Source organism: Sciurus carolinensis (genome assembly GCF_902686445.1).
Source record: "Sciurus carolinensis chromosome 14 unlocalized genomic scaffold, mSciCar1.2 scaffold_101_arrow_ctg1, whole genome shotgun sequence".
NCBI lineage: Eukaryota > Metazoa > Chordata > Mammalia > Rodentia > Sciuridae > Sciurus > Sciurus carolinensis.
In genome coordinates, this window is record NW_025920105.1 from 3,613,906 (window position 1) to 3,631,922 (window position 18,017).

The window sequence follows — 18,017 nt, forward strand, 5'->3', positions numbered from 1 at the left end:
AGAGTCTCTTACCAGTATGTAGTATAGGCACATCATTTAAGGTATATAGATAAAAGTCACTATGTCATAGAGTTTTGAAGGGTCATAGACAATACCAAGGTCTATTCAGGCAAATGAAGTTACAGAGGTCACAGAGGCTATGCATATCATCAAAGCTATTCAGAAAATAGATGCTAATCAGGACACAGTCACCATACAAATGTTAGAGACTACTCAGGTTATAGAAGCTAGACTGGCCATAGAGGTTATGCAGACCATAGAGGCTATGCAGGACCATAAATATACACATGTAAGAGAGCATACACAGACTGAGGTTATAGAAGCTATGAACAACACACATGAAACTTAGGTCACAAGAAATATTTAGGTGATGGAGGTCATTCAGATCAAGGAGTATATTCAGATTCTAGAGGATATGCAGGTCCTAGGGTTCACTTGGGACATAAAGGCTGAAAAGTCACAGTGGCTACATAGGTCAAATAGGATACTAGTCAAATAGGTTACTCATGTCATGAAAGCTATGCAGATCACACAGTTTCATGACCAAACAGGCTACTCATTACATAGAAGTTATGCAAGCCATAGCAGCTACTCAGGTCATAAAGAATACATCTGTCAAACAAGTTACTCAGGAAATAGAGGATACTTTTGCCATACAGGTTATGCAGGTCACAGGGACTATAAGGTTCATTTAGGATACTCAGAACATAAAACAGGCACAGGTCATGGAGTCTAGGAATGTCATAGTTTGCATACTAACATAGAGTTCACGTGGATCATAGTGGTTATTTTAGGTAGTAGAGATTCTAATGGTAATTGAGGCTACTTGGGTTATACAGAGGAATCAGGAAATATTATCTACTCAGGATCTAGAAAATAAGAAGGCCATAGGGGCTACTTATTACCCAGATACTATGCAAGTCACAGAGGCCATTCAGAACAGAGATTGCTCCAGCCATAAAGTATAATTAGGTCTTAGAAGCTCTAGAAATCACAGAGGGTATGCTAGTTTTAGAGGCAAAGAAGACATACATGCTAAATATGTCCTATGGGCAACTCAGGTAATAGGGTATTTGCAGAACCTAGAGGCAATTCAGGTCATAAATGTTATACAGGTCCTAGAAGGTACACAAATTATATTTGTTTCAAGTTTATGCAGACTACTCAGACACCAAAGCTATGAAGTTAACCATAAACTGCTGAGATCTTAGAGGCTACATTTTGACTTCTCAGACAGGCACTCTTCCAACTGAGCTATCTCCCCAGCCCTCATTTTGACTTCTGAGGCTACAAAAGATATGCAGCTCATACAGACTGTGAATACCAGAGGCTACATAGGTCATAGATGATAAGTAACTCATAGAGACTACACTGATCAAAGTGGCTCTAAATTTATTTAGCAACTCTTGCTACAGAGGCTATATAGGTCGCTTAGGCACTCAGGTCTTAAAAAATACATAAGTCAAATGCTATGCTGGACATAGACCAATATGTCATAAAGACTACACACATCACAAATGCTACTCAGTTGATAGAATACAGTCACAAAAGTTATGAAGGTCCAAAAGTGTGTACTCAAAACATACAGACTACTCAGACCAAAACATCTAAAAAAGTGTTATAGAGTCACCAGAGGTCATAAGGATACACTGTTCATAGAGGTTCTTGATGTATTAGAAGGCATGCAAAACACAGAGGATACTTAAGTTATAAAGCTATGTAGATCTTAGAGGCTACTGAGTCTATAGAAGTTATGAAGGTGATAAAGGTGACAAATATAAGAACATAGTTAGGCCATAAGGACAATTAAGTTGTAGTGGATACAGTGATTATAAAGGCTGTTGTCATCATTTGGAATTATCAAGCCACTAGGACTTCACAGTTGATATAGACTGTGTAGGTCATTGAGTCTATGCATGTTATACAGGTTATGCTGTTTATAGGAATACTTAGTAGAGGCTACTCAGATCAAGAGAACTGCTAGCAATATGGGCTTCCAATCTATTCATGCTACACTGGCCATGAGTCATACTCAGGCCACAAAGACTTCATACATCATAAAGGCACATGAGTTATGAAGGCTAACAGGTCATAAGTTCTACTCAGATCTTAGAAGCAATGCAGGTTGTTGTCTACAAATTTCATTCAGTACACTGAGGCCAATTAACTACACAATTTAGTCAACAAAATTGTAAAGATTGTGCAGATCATAGAAAATATGTTGTCACAGAGGTCCTTTGCCACATAGTTTTTAGGTATCAGAGAGGATACTGAGGTATTAGGGGTTACTAAGGTCATTTAGTCTACTAGCACCTTAGAATCCATACAGGTTGATCAGATATCTCAGATCACACACACTAATAACGTCCAAGAGTTTATTAAGGTAATTTAAATGGATCAGTCTATAGAGTTTATACAGGTCACAGAGGCTAGAGTGGTCCTAGATGCTTCATAGACATTAAGGTTCAGAAGAACATAGAGGTTACTCAGTTTATTTAAGATACTGATGGCATAAATGTTATGCTAATTGTAATCATTTCACTGACCATAGAAACCATAGAAGTCATAGAGGCTATGCAATTCTTTGCACATACACAGGTCACAGATATTTCACAGGTCATAGAATTTACTTAGTGTAGGAATATCAGGCTAATGTACAATGGAGTGAAAGGTTTTTGAGTTGATCAAATTCCTCAGAACAATAGGCCTTCTGTCAAAATGGTCTAGAAATGCTCTGCAACTCCTCTGTTCTTAAGGCCTGAAGACAATACCTTATTCTGATAACATTAGGTACTAGTGGACTCTGAGAAGAAAGCAATTTATGTGATCTGCATGTACACAAAGGTAACTGCACTATGTAACCTAATGTAACTTGATATGACCCTGGGATAGATATGAAACTAGACTGATTTTCCCACCAAAGCACTTCTTCCCTTCACCATCCTGTGTGCTTGCTTTTTATTGCTCTCCTTTTAACCCTTATAACTTGACCCCAATTAACCTTTGCAACTTAGGGCAAATAGGTTACTCAGGTCATAGAAGCAACCTTGGAAAATGCTTGTAGACTTTTCAGGGCATAGAGGCTAAGAAAATAAAACAAGCTACATAAAAACAGGTTATGCAGGTCATAGAAACTATGTAGTACATAGCGGTTACTCAGGTCATAGAGACTACTGTGGTTTTTTATGGTTTTTGGAAGGTCATATCAAACATGTCATAAATGTTCAAATACACTGAATGCAGATAAAATTAAATAATATCAGTGGTCAGCATAAAGGAAAGGTTAGGTTAGTCTGTAAATGCCTGTATATACTGGTTTTGCTTGCCTATCTACAAAGACATCATGAAGTAAGTCATGAAGTATGTTTAAAAAAATCCTTTCAGTCAAAACTAACAAATCTAACTTGGGGGGTGAACGAACTCTATAGTTGAACACTTAAGAAAAAAAATATGAGAAAACAGGGATAGAAAGATCTCCTGTGTTCATGTGGAAAATAAATTAATTTTGTCAAAATGGCCATTCTATCAAAATGGATATAAAGATTCAGTGCAATTGTAATCTAAATACCAATGATATTTTTCACATGAGAAAAAGCATTTATATTGTTACTTATAAATAAATAAATATTTATGTTAGTTAATTAAATATTTGTATTTAAAATATATTTACTGTATTTTGTATACATATAGAATATGACAAAATATATACACACAACATATATATCATATATACATTCAAATATATGGAGAAATAGACATCATTCTGTCTCATATCATTGTAATATATTTTGTCTACTGAAGACACAGAGAAGTGTTGCTCAAAATCTGTCACCTGTGCTGTCTGTATATGACCTTGGGCCAATTTACAATGTCCATAGTGTGGAGTGAATCTGAATTTGAGATTTTTGAAAATGATAGAATCAAATGTGCCTTATTTTTGAACTTCAGCAGTCATCCAAACTCACAATATGCACACTTGGCTGTACAAAGAATATATTCTAAGTTCTATTCAAAATTCCAAATCTAGGTGTCTAAATATATATTCTAGAATTTTATATCATGCCACATAAATAACATGCGTGTTCTTTGTTGTTTCTAAGAAGTTCACACATTAGTGCAGTTGTGCATACAAAGTGCTTTTTTTTTGTCAACTGTACATTGCTATATAAATTTGTCATAGTCTTTCAGAATATAATAAGAAAAAACAATTGGCATTTTTACCCACTGCTTTGTTTCCCAAAGGTCTGCTTTGTTGCTTTGGTTGACAGAAATCTGTAGAAATAGAGCAATGTTAGAAATTGAGGGTTCTAAGCTCCATTGGGGACTCCATTAAATTTCTTTCTCTGACTCAATAAGACACCTCCAGCACTCATCAGAACCCTCATTTGAGGTTCATACTTGGTCCCTACTGGCATAGTTATCGCTTGTTCCATTCAGTGGTGGGTCCATTCTCAGACATACCCAGTGAACCTCAGAATGTTCTTAACTTCTGATCTCAACTCATACAATGTAGATAATATTATGGAAAATTTCCATAATAAGAGAAAATTATGAATGATTTTTATTTTCTTGAATTTTTTTAACTCTGAATTAATTCTACATATATCATAAATTTGAAATATATCAAAATAACTCTCATTTTTCCAATCTTTGATTTCTCCATATTTTCAAAGCCTTTGGCCATATATTTCAATTCAAAAGTTCAAAATATGTTAATTAAGATAATACTTTTGTCTCTGAATTTCTATTTGTTGTACATTTTGGGGTAAGAGTCCAGCTATGTGGTAGTTATGGGGTGTTTTATTCATTTAAAATATGACAAAGTTTTAGAATATTATTTGTTTCTTAAATTTTTGATTTTTAAGATTTTTGATGGTAGTTTGGTTAATTTTTACATCCTATGTCGATGGAAACATGCTTACGTGCTATCAAACAAATTGTGTGTTAATATGCCATTCTAAAATTTAAAATATATTTTGTTTATTTGAATGATATACCTTTTAGTTACATATTTTGCAAACTCATATTTGACAAGCCATCATCTATAAAACTGTTGAAAGGATGTTTGATTAAAATGTATAGGTCTTCTACTTTTTACATACCACACATCACTGGTGTGTGGCATCACTACTATGCATCATTTAATTCTTGTCATCATTTAGGTCTAAATGACAAGACATGTTGATTACACTGTACTCATACATTAACCTCTTCTCTTTCATATGATATTTTCTCCACAAAGCTAAGTTTCTCCTCTTCCTACATTATATGAAATGGTATTTCTGATGATATCCTGTTGATGGGATAGAAAAGATATAAAGATTCTCAACAAAGGACATAGTAGGTGAAGGTACAAGTGGGACCAAACAACATCTTTTTGTTTAAGACTGAGCAGAGATGATAAAGTGGTTCCAAATCTTCTGCTCTATCTAGATTTTGCTGTTCTAATTTTCCCCTTACAAGCATGAGAAGATGTACATAGAAGGTGGAATCACAAGAATAAATTATCCAAGTCAGAGTGTGAACAATTTTCTTTAGGACCAAAGAAATTCCCTCCAAAGAATAACTGTGATTTGAATAAATATGTATATTTGAAGCTCCAAGAAAATGAAAAAAATATCATGCATCTGCAGTGGGAATTTATGCATTTATTCAAAACAAGTTTTTTCTAAATATCATGTACTAAGCTCTAAAATCAGATAATGCCTGTCACTTTATAGAAAATAAATTGCACATACTGCAAACAAGAAAACATGTAAAATTACTATATTGTCATTGTTGAGGAGTTTGAATTAGACTTCCTCCATTTGGAATGACCTACATATCATCCAGTAAAGCTCCATTAATGATGTGAAATGTTTATGTGATAGAAAAACTGTCAATGTCCAATTTTTTGCCAATTTCTTTTGAAATGTTTGCTGTCGCAGAGGCTAGAGACCTAACCACTACAGTCCATGGTCTCCAATGAAATTTTGCATTGCAGGAAGTACCAATTACTGAGTGAACTCTAGAAGTCTGTCAGGGAAAATCTTATCAACTAAAATTGCTGTTCACCTCTTATCATTTGTATCTCACCCTGCTTTTCTAACCAATTACACACAAGTACTTATTTTGCTCTGTAAACTTACCTCTGACTCAGACAGGGAAGTGGAATATTTCAATAATTGGTGTTTCCAACTAGACCCTACTAACAACAGTCCTCAAACCCACCAACCTTGGTTAATATCTAGAGTTGTGATCATCTTCTCCATATTTTTACACTTTATCTCTTTTTCTAGAGATATGAAAATTAAAACAAAAATGTTGATAATATTTGGTTATTTAAATCAATAAAATGCATGGTCTCATATCAGTATTATTTTTCAAAATATTAATCAATCATAGCATTCATTACATAAGTGTTCTAGAATATAAAGTTCTCTCATGCAAGTTTTTGGCATGTGTGATACAGTTGGCAGTCAAAGATGTGTGGTAAAAGAGTGAGCTTGGTATGTGTAAGTTTGTCATAACAGTGACCAGGTGGTCCTGGTTTCTACTTCACACACAGGGCAATTGAAAAGCATTGTAACTGTAATTAAATTCCATCTTTATTGTGTTACAAAACAGCATTGATTGCTGTAGAAGTTTTGGGGAATATAGAAAAGATGAGGACAGGAGGAACTGATGGACTGCATGGAACCCATCCAAGACCTTTGTCCCAAGACATGCAGCATCTCTGCAGTCTGTGAGCAGGGAGACAGAGGCCAGAGGGAGGAGCAAAGTCTCATACATTCCACTGCAAATACTGAGCAGACAGACACATGACAGACCCTCCACTTCACTACTGATCAGGGTGGATGAAGACCTGACCTCTCCACTCAACAGTGCTGAGCCAGGCCTTTGTCATGGAGGAAAAAGCACACCTGCCTTCTGGGTTTTCTACAAGAGCCCATGCTGCTTTGCACCTGGAGGGAGGCATATATTTCTATTGACTTTTGCTACAACACCTTCTTCCCTGCAGGGGCAGAAATGCCTCAGGTCATGGTCATTTATCAAAACACCAGGGTCAGATGATTTTCTCCAGTTATGGTTTCCATCATCATGTCCTTTTCACATATGGACTGGACATGCTATCTCAGAGAGGGGCAGGAGCACAATCTGAAGCCACATTTCCAGCCAAAAACAAAAGCTCCCCAAGGCCACCACTATCCTCCAAAGACTCAGGAGATCAAGAACCTACCAGAAGTTCACTACAGAAGAGACCTCAGACCTCACCCCACAGTGTGCATGAGTCTTTCCTTGAGTGTGGTCACTGGGTTACAACATCCACAGAGCCTGGTGCAGTGGCCACACCTGGAATGCCAGCTACTGGAAGGTTGAGGTTCCAGGATCCCAAGTTTGAGGACTGTCTGGGCCATATAGCGAGACCCTGTTTTTAAATTAAGAAAAAAAAAAGAAGGTTGGCAGAGATTCCCTGGATTCCATAAGAAGTACATAAAATCAACAAATGCATGTATACTTTTAAACATCCTTAGCCATATGGGCCAAGAGCCAGCATCAGGTCTCAGGATGATCCCAGAACTCCTGTAGGGAAGGGAAGTCCTAAGCAGCACCAGTCATGCTCTGCCTCACCTCTCTCCCTGCCCCGATACAGCCATATGCTGATTTCAGAGAGTTGTATATAGACAGGTTTGTCCTGATCTTTATCTTGGCCTTTGCCTCATCTTGACCTGGCTGGGCATCGTTCTGGATGAGGTCTGGAACTGACCTCTGGTCTTGCACCTCATCTCTGTACACACTGGCTTATCTGTGCTCCTGGAATTAAAGCTAGGGACCTCCAAGTCTCTGTATAAGTCCAACACCCCAAGGTGCTTCATTAGGAAAAACTGCTTGGCAGACCGTGCCGCTCATTTCACTGGAATGCTCAGGCAGAACAGCCTCACAGGTCACAGAACAGAACCTGGTCCCTCCTTGACTGGTTGCTATCTGCAACCTCCCCTAGAGGGTGTGCTGTACCATGAAGAGCATGGCCCTGGAGAAGATGGGCCTGGGTTCTGGTACCAGGGCTGCCTCTCATTTCATGGCTACCACTGGCCAAGTGACATCAATGCCTTGAGCTTCCTCTGCCATTTGGAGGCTGAGGTGATCACTGCTCCCTTAGAGACTTGAAGCAGATGGTTCATGACCTCATGTGTGACCCCATCCTGAAAGATTCAGGGCAGAACAGTTGCTCTCAGGGATGGAACCTCTGTCCTAACAGCTCCCCAGTCAGATGGAGCTGGGAGGTTCTCTCTCCTGACTTCATGCCCTCAGGTCTGAGCCCACAGGGATGCCCCCTTCCAGCATTCTCTGTGTCCTGGCCCTCACCACCCATAGGGTTTTACCCACAATCTCTGCCTCGCCACCCAAACACCACAGTTTGACTCCCACTAGAGCGTCCAGAACACCCAAAGGAGGCTCATTACCATTGCTTGAGTTGGTCTTGGGGAGTATGCCCATCCTGCCACTCAGAAAAGGTCCAGTTTGGCCTTGAGGGTCATTGTGTCAGCTCTGTGGCCATGCCCTCTTGGGGTTGACACAGAGGCTGACCCAGCAGGGCTGAGATATTATGCCCTGCAGAGGAAGCTCCAGGGCTGGTGGGAGAGTGCTACAGGAAATGGCAGACAGAATTTCAGGGCTCTGCAGGAAGAGGTAAGTGACCAGAACAGAGCCCCGTGTGGGAGGATCACTGTCTAGTATCCAGCACACAAAGATGTTCCACAGAGACCCAGCCTAGGAATGGCACAGTCTTCCACAACAACCAACCTGTGCAGAAATGCACATGATCCCATGGTCAGTATGCAGAACCACACATGTGCATAGCCAGGGATGCCTCAGCTGAGTCCATTCCACAGTGCCTTCTTCCACTCCCAAGGCATTCTCTGCAATTGCATTGTGGTCCTGTACTGTGTACAGCTCCTCCACTGCTTCACCTTCACTCTTCATCACTGAAGCGCTTCATCCCTGTCCTGAAAAACAATTTCCACATCACATTGCCCTGAGCTGTTCATGGATCCCTCCAGTCTTATTGCATGAATACCTCCTCCCTCCCTTTGAAGTGCTTCACAATTTATACATGTGCTCCAGTCTCAGAACTTTGTCTGATTACGCCATTTGCATCAGTGACCCCAGAAAAGCAAACTTGGGGTTGCTTTGTGTGCTTGTCCCATTTTCAACAAACTTTCCAAGTTCTTCCCACTGACTCATAGGCCTGTGGTATGTTTGGAAATGTCCATTCCAAATCTTCCTCATTAGCACTTGGTATTTTCATATTTAGAAAGGTCTTCCCCCAGCAGGGGGATGCCATCAAAACTTCAGGTCCTGCTTTTATTTATGTTTCCAGCACTGGGTCTTTAGCACTCAAAAGGCTGGATGCCTGTGACCTCCCTCTCAGCATTCAGTGGATTCTCTTTATCCTGAAGTCCCTGTGATTGCTCTGTGTGGAGGCAAGTGTGATGTCCTAAATCTATTACTTCAGGTTCATAGGAGAGAGAACCAAAACCAAACTGTTCACAGGGGTTTTGGTACCTCAAGAGGAATGCATCAGAGAGACCACAGGAGAAGAGCAATGGGAGGGGACAGAAGGTGGGATGAGGCTGTGGTGGACTTCAGCTCTGGATCCAGGAGGGGAGCAGGAAAGGCAGTGGCTGGAGGAGACTCCACAAGTGGGTTGTGGACAGAGCTGGCCTTGCTCCAAACACTCCCATTTTTCCTGCAACTTGCTAGACTCCATGTGTGCCTGGGAACCTCTGTGCAGGATTCAGGACTGGCCATGAACAGGGCTGGACTCTTAAACCTGTCAGCTGACCATGAGTTTTGGAGCAAGGAACTGAATGAGGCACCACCAGCTCCTTTCTTCCACATGAGATTTGAGGATCACTGCAACCAGTCTTGCTGTCACCCCTGCCTACAACTCACCCACATCTTGTTCACAGGATCCCATTCTTGCTATCATCCATGTTCAGGACTTTCCTGAGTCATGTTCACATGCACCCAGTCTTGCTATCACCCCTGCTCAAGACTCACCTGAGTCACATTCACAGACACCCAGTCTCACTATCATCACTAATCAGGAATCACCTGAATATGGCACTGCTCTACTCCAGGTCCCTTCCTGTCCATGCCCAACTGAGGACACATGAGGCATCCAGAAAGTGGAAATCAGTAGCCACCACCTGCTGTGGGCTGGTGTGTTTGGTGCATTGACTCCATTAAATGGAGCAATCAAGCAAACACTAATAATGCAAGAATATGTATCTATGTAGCCACTCTATCGTGGACAGCTACAGAAATGTATGGAACTCGTTTCCTGCACTCAAATCTAGCATCCATTCCACCAGGAACACCTACTTGTCCTGCATAAAGGAGCCGAGTCTACAAAATGTCCCTTTGATATGTGATGTGTTATTTATGCATGACATTATCCACCAACAATCTTGGCAGAACTGTACTCACTTATCAGCCAGTGACCACCTGGGAGAAGTCTCTGTGAATAGAGACCAGTGAACACTTCCTAGGAGCCTGAACTTCTCCCTGGTGTGTTGATGGCCACAGTCATCTGACTGCAGACTCAGGAGTTCAACCAACAGGGAAGCAGGTGGTGAGCAGCACTTGATCTGTAGAATTCACCATGGACTGAGGGTGTCTTAAGGTTATTAATGAAGTATGGGTTACACATCCTCTGCACCAGGGAAGTTTATAATGAACTCAAGATTGGTTTCAGAGAGCCTGATGATTGCCATCCACTGGCAATCCAGGTAGGTGCTGGTGTTGACCCCTGGGAACTTGTGAAGTTCCAGGAGGGCTGTGGGGCATGGAGCAGCTTGGGGAGAGGCCAAGGTCCCAAGTAGGGCCTCTGCCCAGTCCACTCACAACTTTTTCCCACATACGCAATCAGTGTGGACTTCTGTAGCTCTCCTGAGTGGTGCTGTTTCCACTGGGTATAGAGAAGAACAAGATGGAAATGACCCAAAACACTGGAACTAATCATGGCAAAGGATAACCCACCCTCAGTCCCCAGTACTTTCTGCAGGGAATAGTTGATGTACCTGGAAAAGAGTCCAGGTGAATGAGGAAGTAGGCCATGAGGAGGACAGTGGCTCCCATCAACATGAATCAGAGACCTGGAAGGACCACATGTCCTGACATGAGGACAGAGCCCCTACTCCCAGTCTTTACCAGGGAGGGCTCTGGGAAGGAGGCAGCCTGTGCAGAGGGAGACTCAGGGGTGGGTGCAGGAAATCTCTACCTCAGGACTTCTGAACCTCAGCACAGCCAGTTCTGGCACAACTAGGAAAGATGACCAGAAGAAATCCTGTCAGCAGGCTTAGAACTATCCACTATGCAAGAGCAGAGCCCAAATGGACAATGTCTCCATGAACCACCACAAGCTAGGCCATGAAGGACATCAAAGTTTCAGAAGCACTCCTGATCCACATGGGAAGAAGACAGCAAAAAACATCAAAAAGGAACTCAGAATCAACGCCCCAACAAACTCACTCCCCCAGGGACAGGCAAAACAGGAAAGCCCACTCAATCACAAAGACCAAGGATTAGCAGGGACCTGGAGGAAGACCCTAACCATATTTTCATACAGAAGTAATACTAGAGAGAGGGTGATACTCACCAACAGGTGACTGAAGACAAACTGCAATGAAGTACAACCGGGGCTGTGAACAGGAGGAGGAGTCAGGGCTTTACTGGGCAAGGGCACTCACCCCCAGACCCAGAGGAGACTGAACACTGATGGGTGAGGTGCACAAACACAGAGGACTCAGATGAGTCTGAGTAATGGTGGGTGAGGTGTTCTCACCAGCTGACAAAGAGAATACTGAATACAGAAGGTAAGAGTTGCTTGGTAATAGTATTCAGAAAATATGAGCAAGTGTGTGAGAGGGGCTGTCACCACAGGACTCAGAAGACCCTAAGCAATTGCAGATGGTGAGGTTAAGACAGAACCCAGAGAAGGCTGAGCACTGTTAGGCTATATATGCTCACACAGAGAAGTTAGATGAGTCTGAGAAAATAATGACTAGTGGAACATAGCACATGATTCAGAAGAGACTGAGCACTGCTGGGTGAAAGTAATCACCCAGTGGTTCCAGAGTATAGTGAGCACTGATGAATGGCATGCAATCACCCAGAGGACACAGAGGTAACATGATATTGGAGGGTGGGGAGTATTCCATAACAATATTCAGGGAAAACTGAGCATCTGTGTGTGAGGGGCACTCACCACAGGACTCAGATGACACTCAGTCATGGTGTGTGAAGGGAGATTAAGGAGAGGACACAGAGAAGACTAAGACCTGTCAGATGAAATGTGCTAACCCACAGGAGCATGAAGAGTGTGAGCAAGAATTTCCTTAGGGAAGATAAAGCAAGATAGAGAGAAGACTGAGCACTCTTAGGTAAGGGGCGCTCACCCAAAGGACCCAGAGAAGAATGATGAAGGAATGGTTAAAGAACTGAGAAAAAGAAACAGAGAAGACTAAGCAATGTTAGGTGGTTAGGTGAGGGGCACTCACCCACAGGACCCAAAGGAGACTGAGTAAGAACAGGTTAGGGAGGTTAGGGGAACTTAGCAACTTAAACAAAGAAGACTGCCCATGTTAGGAGAGGGGCAGTCAACTGGAGGATCCAGTGGAATCAAAGCATTGTGAATGAGGGAAATTACCCTCAGAACTCAGAGAAACCTCACCAATGATGGGTGAGGGGAGATTTAGGGTATGACTTAGAGAAAACTGATCACTGGTTGGAGAGGGGCATTCACTCATAGAACACAGAAGACATTGAGAATGGTGGGGGAGGGAAGACTTAGGGCAGGACCCAGAGAAGCCAGAGCAAAGTTAGTTGAGTTGTACTTTATCACACAAGACATAGGAGACAGACTTCTGTCTGCTCAGAACATGCCAGTCTCATGCAGATGTACCCAGTCTTACGATCAGCCCTGCACAGGACTCATCTGATTCATGTTCATAGTCTCCCTGTCTTGCTATCACACCTGCTTAGGACTCACCAGAATTATATTTGCAGGAACATTGTCTCACTAATACCCCTGCTTAAAACTCACCTTGAGAATGTTCATACTCACCCAGGGTTGCTATCACACCTGCTCTGGTTTTTCCTGAGTAACATTTAGAGACACCCATCTTGTTATCATCCCTGCTCAAAGTTCATCTGTGTGAAGTTTATATGCACACCGTATTGCTATCAGCCCTGCTTAGGACACACCTGAGTCATGTTCACATGTACCCTGTCTTGCTAACACCACTGCTCAGGGGCCACCTCAGTTACCATCACAGGAACTCAATCTTTCTATCACCCTTGCTCATAACTGAAATGAGTCATCTCACAAGCACCCAGTCTTGGTATCACCCATTCTCAGGACTCAACTGAGTGAGGTTCACAGGAACCCATTTTTGCTATCACCTCTGCTCCAGACTCACCTGAGTCATATTCACAGGCACCTATTCTTGTACCACCCCTGTTCAGGATTCACCTGAGTCACTTTTACACTCACCCAATCTTACTATCACCTCTGCTCAAATCACCAGAGTCTCAACCAAAGACCCTGTCTTGATGTCACCACTGCTTAAGACTAACATGAGTCATGTTCACTAGCACCCATCTTGCTATCACACCTGCTGTGGACACATTTGGGACATGTTCATGGGAACAGATTCTTATTTAAGTAATTTCAGGATCTTCTCTGATATGTCACTGGCTGCTCCTTTTTGAATAGAGAAGAAACCTCTTAGGACCTCTGAGTCAGGCACAATGCCCACCTTCAGGGGATAGTGCAAAATGTGGCCAAGGACAATTTTCCATTATTGTGGAGGACTTTCCCAGACCTTTCCAAAAGTAACACTATTTCACCACTCTCAGGTGACTGAGACCTTGACCACAGGGGCTCTCTTGATAAGGGTACAAAGGCTGAGTCATCTAGATGAGCACCACTCTTCCAAATGAAGACTATCTCCTCTGGCTCTTTGGTCAAGTACAACTAACTTTGCTCTGGTTTCTCTGAAATCTGCCCTGTCTCCCCTCTCCCATCATTGCTCAGAATCTTCTACATCCTAGGTTTGAACATCCCTCTCCTACCAGTGTTCAGTTTTATCTGGGTTTTGCCAATAATATCCCCTAAACCATCTTGCTGAGGGTACTCTGACCTCTGTGGGTGAGCACCCCTCACCCACTAGTGCTTTGACTCCACTGGGTACTCTAGATGATTGCACTTATCTGAACATGGCTCAACCTTCTTTGTTTAAGCTGCTGTTTGCCTAAACTATCCTTACTCAGTCTCACGTCTGTCCTGTGGGAGAGTGCCCCTCTTCCAACAGTGCTCAGTCTTCTCTGTTTCTATTTCCTGAGTTCCCTAATCATTCCTTGATCATTCTGCTCTGGGTCTTTTAGGTGAGTGCTCCTTTCCTAAGAGTGCTCAATATTCTCTCTGTCTTGTTCTATATTTCCCAAGGCAATTCTTGCTCAGACTCTCCTGGGTATTGTGTGAGAGCACCATTCACCTGACAGGTCTGAGTCTTCTCTGTGTCCTGTCCTGAATCTCCCTTCACACACAATTGCTCTGTGTTATCTGAGTCCATTGGTGAGTGCTCCTTGCACACAGGAGCTCAGTTTTCTCTGAATATTGTTGTTGAATGTTCCTTAACCTCCAGTACACTGTCCCCTCTGTGTCCTCTTGGTGATTGCACCTCATCTTCCAGTGCTCATTATTCTCCTGGGCTTCTGGGAGAGTGCCCTCACCCAGAAGTGCTCAATCTCTCCTGAGTCATGTGCGATGTTCCCCTAACCAATTTTTTCTCAGGCTCATCTTTCTCCTGTGTGTAAGCATATATATAGCCTAAGAGTGCTCAGCCTTTTCTAGATTGTATCTTAAACTCACTCACTCCACCATTGCTCAGGGTCTTCTGAGCTCTGTGGTGAGAGTCCCTCACACAAAGTTGCTCATTTTCCCTGAATAATATTACCAAGCACCCCTTAGATTTCTATTTACAGTCTGTTCTTTGTCCTCTAGTGAGCATCCCTTGCCCACCATTACTGAGACTCCTCTGGGACCTCTGCCTTTGTGCTCCTCACCTACCAGTGCTCTATCTCCTCTGGGTCTGTAGGTGAATGCCCTTGCCTAGCAGAGGCCACGGTCTTCTCTATCCTGTGCACAGAAAATCAGATCAAAGGTAACATTTGTGGCACTTGACTCCTTTGTGAAAGATGAGTGGTGTTTCTGAGGGAAAGGATGCTAGTTTTGAGTTCAGAAAGCGAGTTTCACACAATCCTGTAGCTTTTCACCAGGAAATGACTGCATAGATACACACTCATGCTTTATTAGCTCTTGCATGATTGCTGGATTAAATACAGTCATTTCACCAAACAAGATAACATCCCACAGCAGGCACGGACTGCCCAATTCTTTGTTGTAGATGTCTCATGTGATGTGGGCATGGCCAGGAATGAATGTAGAGTACAGAAGTACCATGTTTGCTTGTAAATATGACTCAGGTGTGTCCTGAACAGGGGTGATAGCAGGATTGAGTGTATGTGAATGTGTCTCAGGTGAGGCCTGAGTAGGGGTGATAGCAAGAATGGGTGCATGTGATGTGACTGCAGAATTTTGAGGAGGGGTGATAGCAAGACTGGTTCATGTTAATGTGACACAGGTGAATCCACAGCAGGAGTGATAGCAAGACTGGATGCCTGTGAACATGAATGAGATGAGTTCTGTGCAGGGGTGAGAGCAAGATGGGGTGTATTTGAACTTGATTTAGGTGAGTCCTGAGCAAGGGTAATAGCAAGACTGGGTCCTGGTGAAGAGGATTCAGGTGAGTCCTGAGCAGGTATGATAACAAGACTTGTGTGCCTGCAAATGTGGGCTCAAGTGAGTTCTGAGCAGGGGTGATAGGAAGACTTGGTGCAACAATCCTCAAGTGGTGGTGGGAGAAAAACAGCCCAGGAGTGCTTCACTCAGTTCCTGGCTCTGGAGTTCAGGGTGGGCTGAGACATCCAAGAGCCCATGCCTACTCATGTCCAGCGTTGGCTTCTGCACACGAGTTACCAGACACACATGGTGCCTATGGAGGTGCAGTAGAGCTGATAGTGTTTAGTCCACATCCCAACTGTTGAGGCTCCTCCATCCACTGCCTTTCCTGCACCACTACAGTGTCCAGGGCTACTGTCTTTCCCAGGCTTCTCCCATCCTCTGTCCCCTCCTATTGCTCTTCTCCTGTGGTTGCCCTGGTGCATCCCTCTTGAGGAACCCAAACCCCAGGGAAGAGTTGGGCTTGGATTCTGCACTTCTCCTCTGGACTTGAAATCAGAGATTTAGGATATCACACTTGCCTCCATGCAGAGGAATCACAGGGAATTTCAGGAGAAAGAGAATCCACTGAGCACTGAGAGGGAGGACACAATCATTCACCATTGCAAGAACTGAGGACCTGGCTCTTGGCAACATAAATAAAAGCAGGGGAGGGATGTTAGATAGCACCCACCTAGTGGGCAAAGACCTTTATTAAAAGAAAATTACCAAGTTCCAGTGAGGAGGAGTTGAAATGGAAGTTTACTAGCATATAATTCCAATAAGCCACTGGGAAGAACTTAGAAAGCTTTTCTTTTTGGAAATTGGACGAGCACATGACCCAGCCCAAGATAACTTCCTGGGCTCACAGATGCAGATGGAGCAATCAGAGAAAACTTTGCCTCTGAACCATGTCTAGAAATTGTGAAGTACTTAAAAGGGAAGGAGGAGGTTTCATGCAGTTAGGCAGGAAAGGTCCATGAAACATGCAGGGCAACATAATGTGGTAATTGATTTTCAGACCAGAGCAGAAGTTCTCCAGTAGTGAAGAGTAAAGGTGAACCAGTGGAGGAGCTGTACAGTGGAGGAGTGCAGAACCACAGTCCAGCTTCAGAGAACATCTTGAGAGTGGTAGAAGAATCTATGGGATGGATTCAACAAAGGTGTTCTGACTCTGCACATCTGTGGTTCTGCAGTTTGATCATGGGATCCTGTGCATTTGTGCACAGGTAGGTGTCATGGAACACTGTGGAATTCCTAGGCTGAGTCTTAGGGTAACTTCTGCTTGTGTGATGAATGCCAAACAGAAGTCCCCCCACATGGGCCTCTGCTCTGGCCACTTGCCTCTTCCTGGAGAATTGTGCATGCTACCTGCCAGTCCCTGTAGCACTCTCCCAGCAGGCTTATAGCTTTCTCTGCAAGAACCCATCTCTCAATCCTGCCCAGACCAGCCCTCTGTGCCAAACCCAAGAGGCCATGGTCACAGAGCTGGAACCATCACACTTGAGGCTAGGCTGGACAGTCAGTAAGAGACAGAAATGGACTCCTCCACAGGACGAACCCAAGCAATGGGACTGAGCCTATTTTGGGGTACTCTGTAGGCTCCATGGGGACCAGACTGTGGAGGTTGAGTGGAGAGACAGATAATGTGAGTAAACAGCTTGTGTTGGGTGTGGGATAGGATAATCATAATGCTGGCATGGGGAACCCATATGGGCTTGGACCTAAAGGTGTGACAGCAGGAGGGGTTCCAGGCTACATCCTGCTGTGGAGACAGGAGGGCAGAAACTCCATTGCTGAGAGCACCTGTTCTGCCCTTAGTCCTGCAAGATGCTCCACACATATGGGGTCATGGACCATCTGCCTCAAGTCTCTAAGGGAGCAGTGATCACCTCAGCCTCCAAATGGCAGAGGAAGCTCAAGGCATTGATGTCACTTGGTCAGTGGTAGCCAAGAAATGAGAGGCAGCCCTGGTACCAGAACCCAGGCCCATCTTCTCCAGGGCCATACTCTTCATGGTACAGCCATACCCTCCAGGGGAGGTTGCAGATAGCAACCAGTCAAGGAGGGACCAGGTCCTGTTCTGTGACCTGTGAGGCTGTTCTGTCTGAGGGTTCCAGTGAAATGAACAGCATGGTCTGCCAAGCAGTTTTTTCTGAGGAAGCGCTATGGGGTGTTGGACTGATAC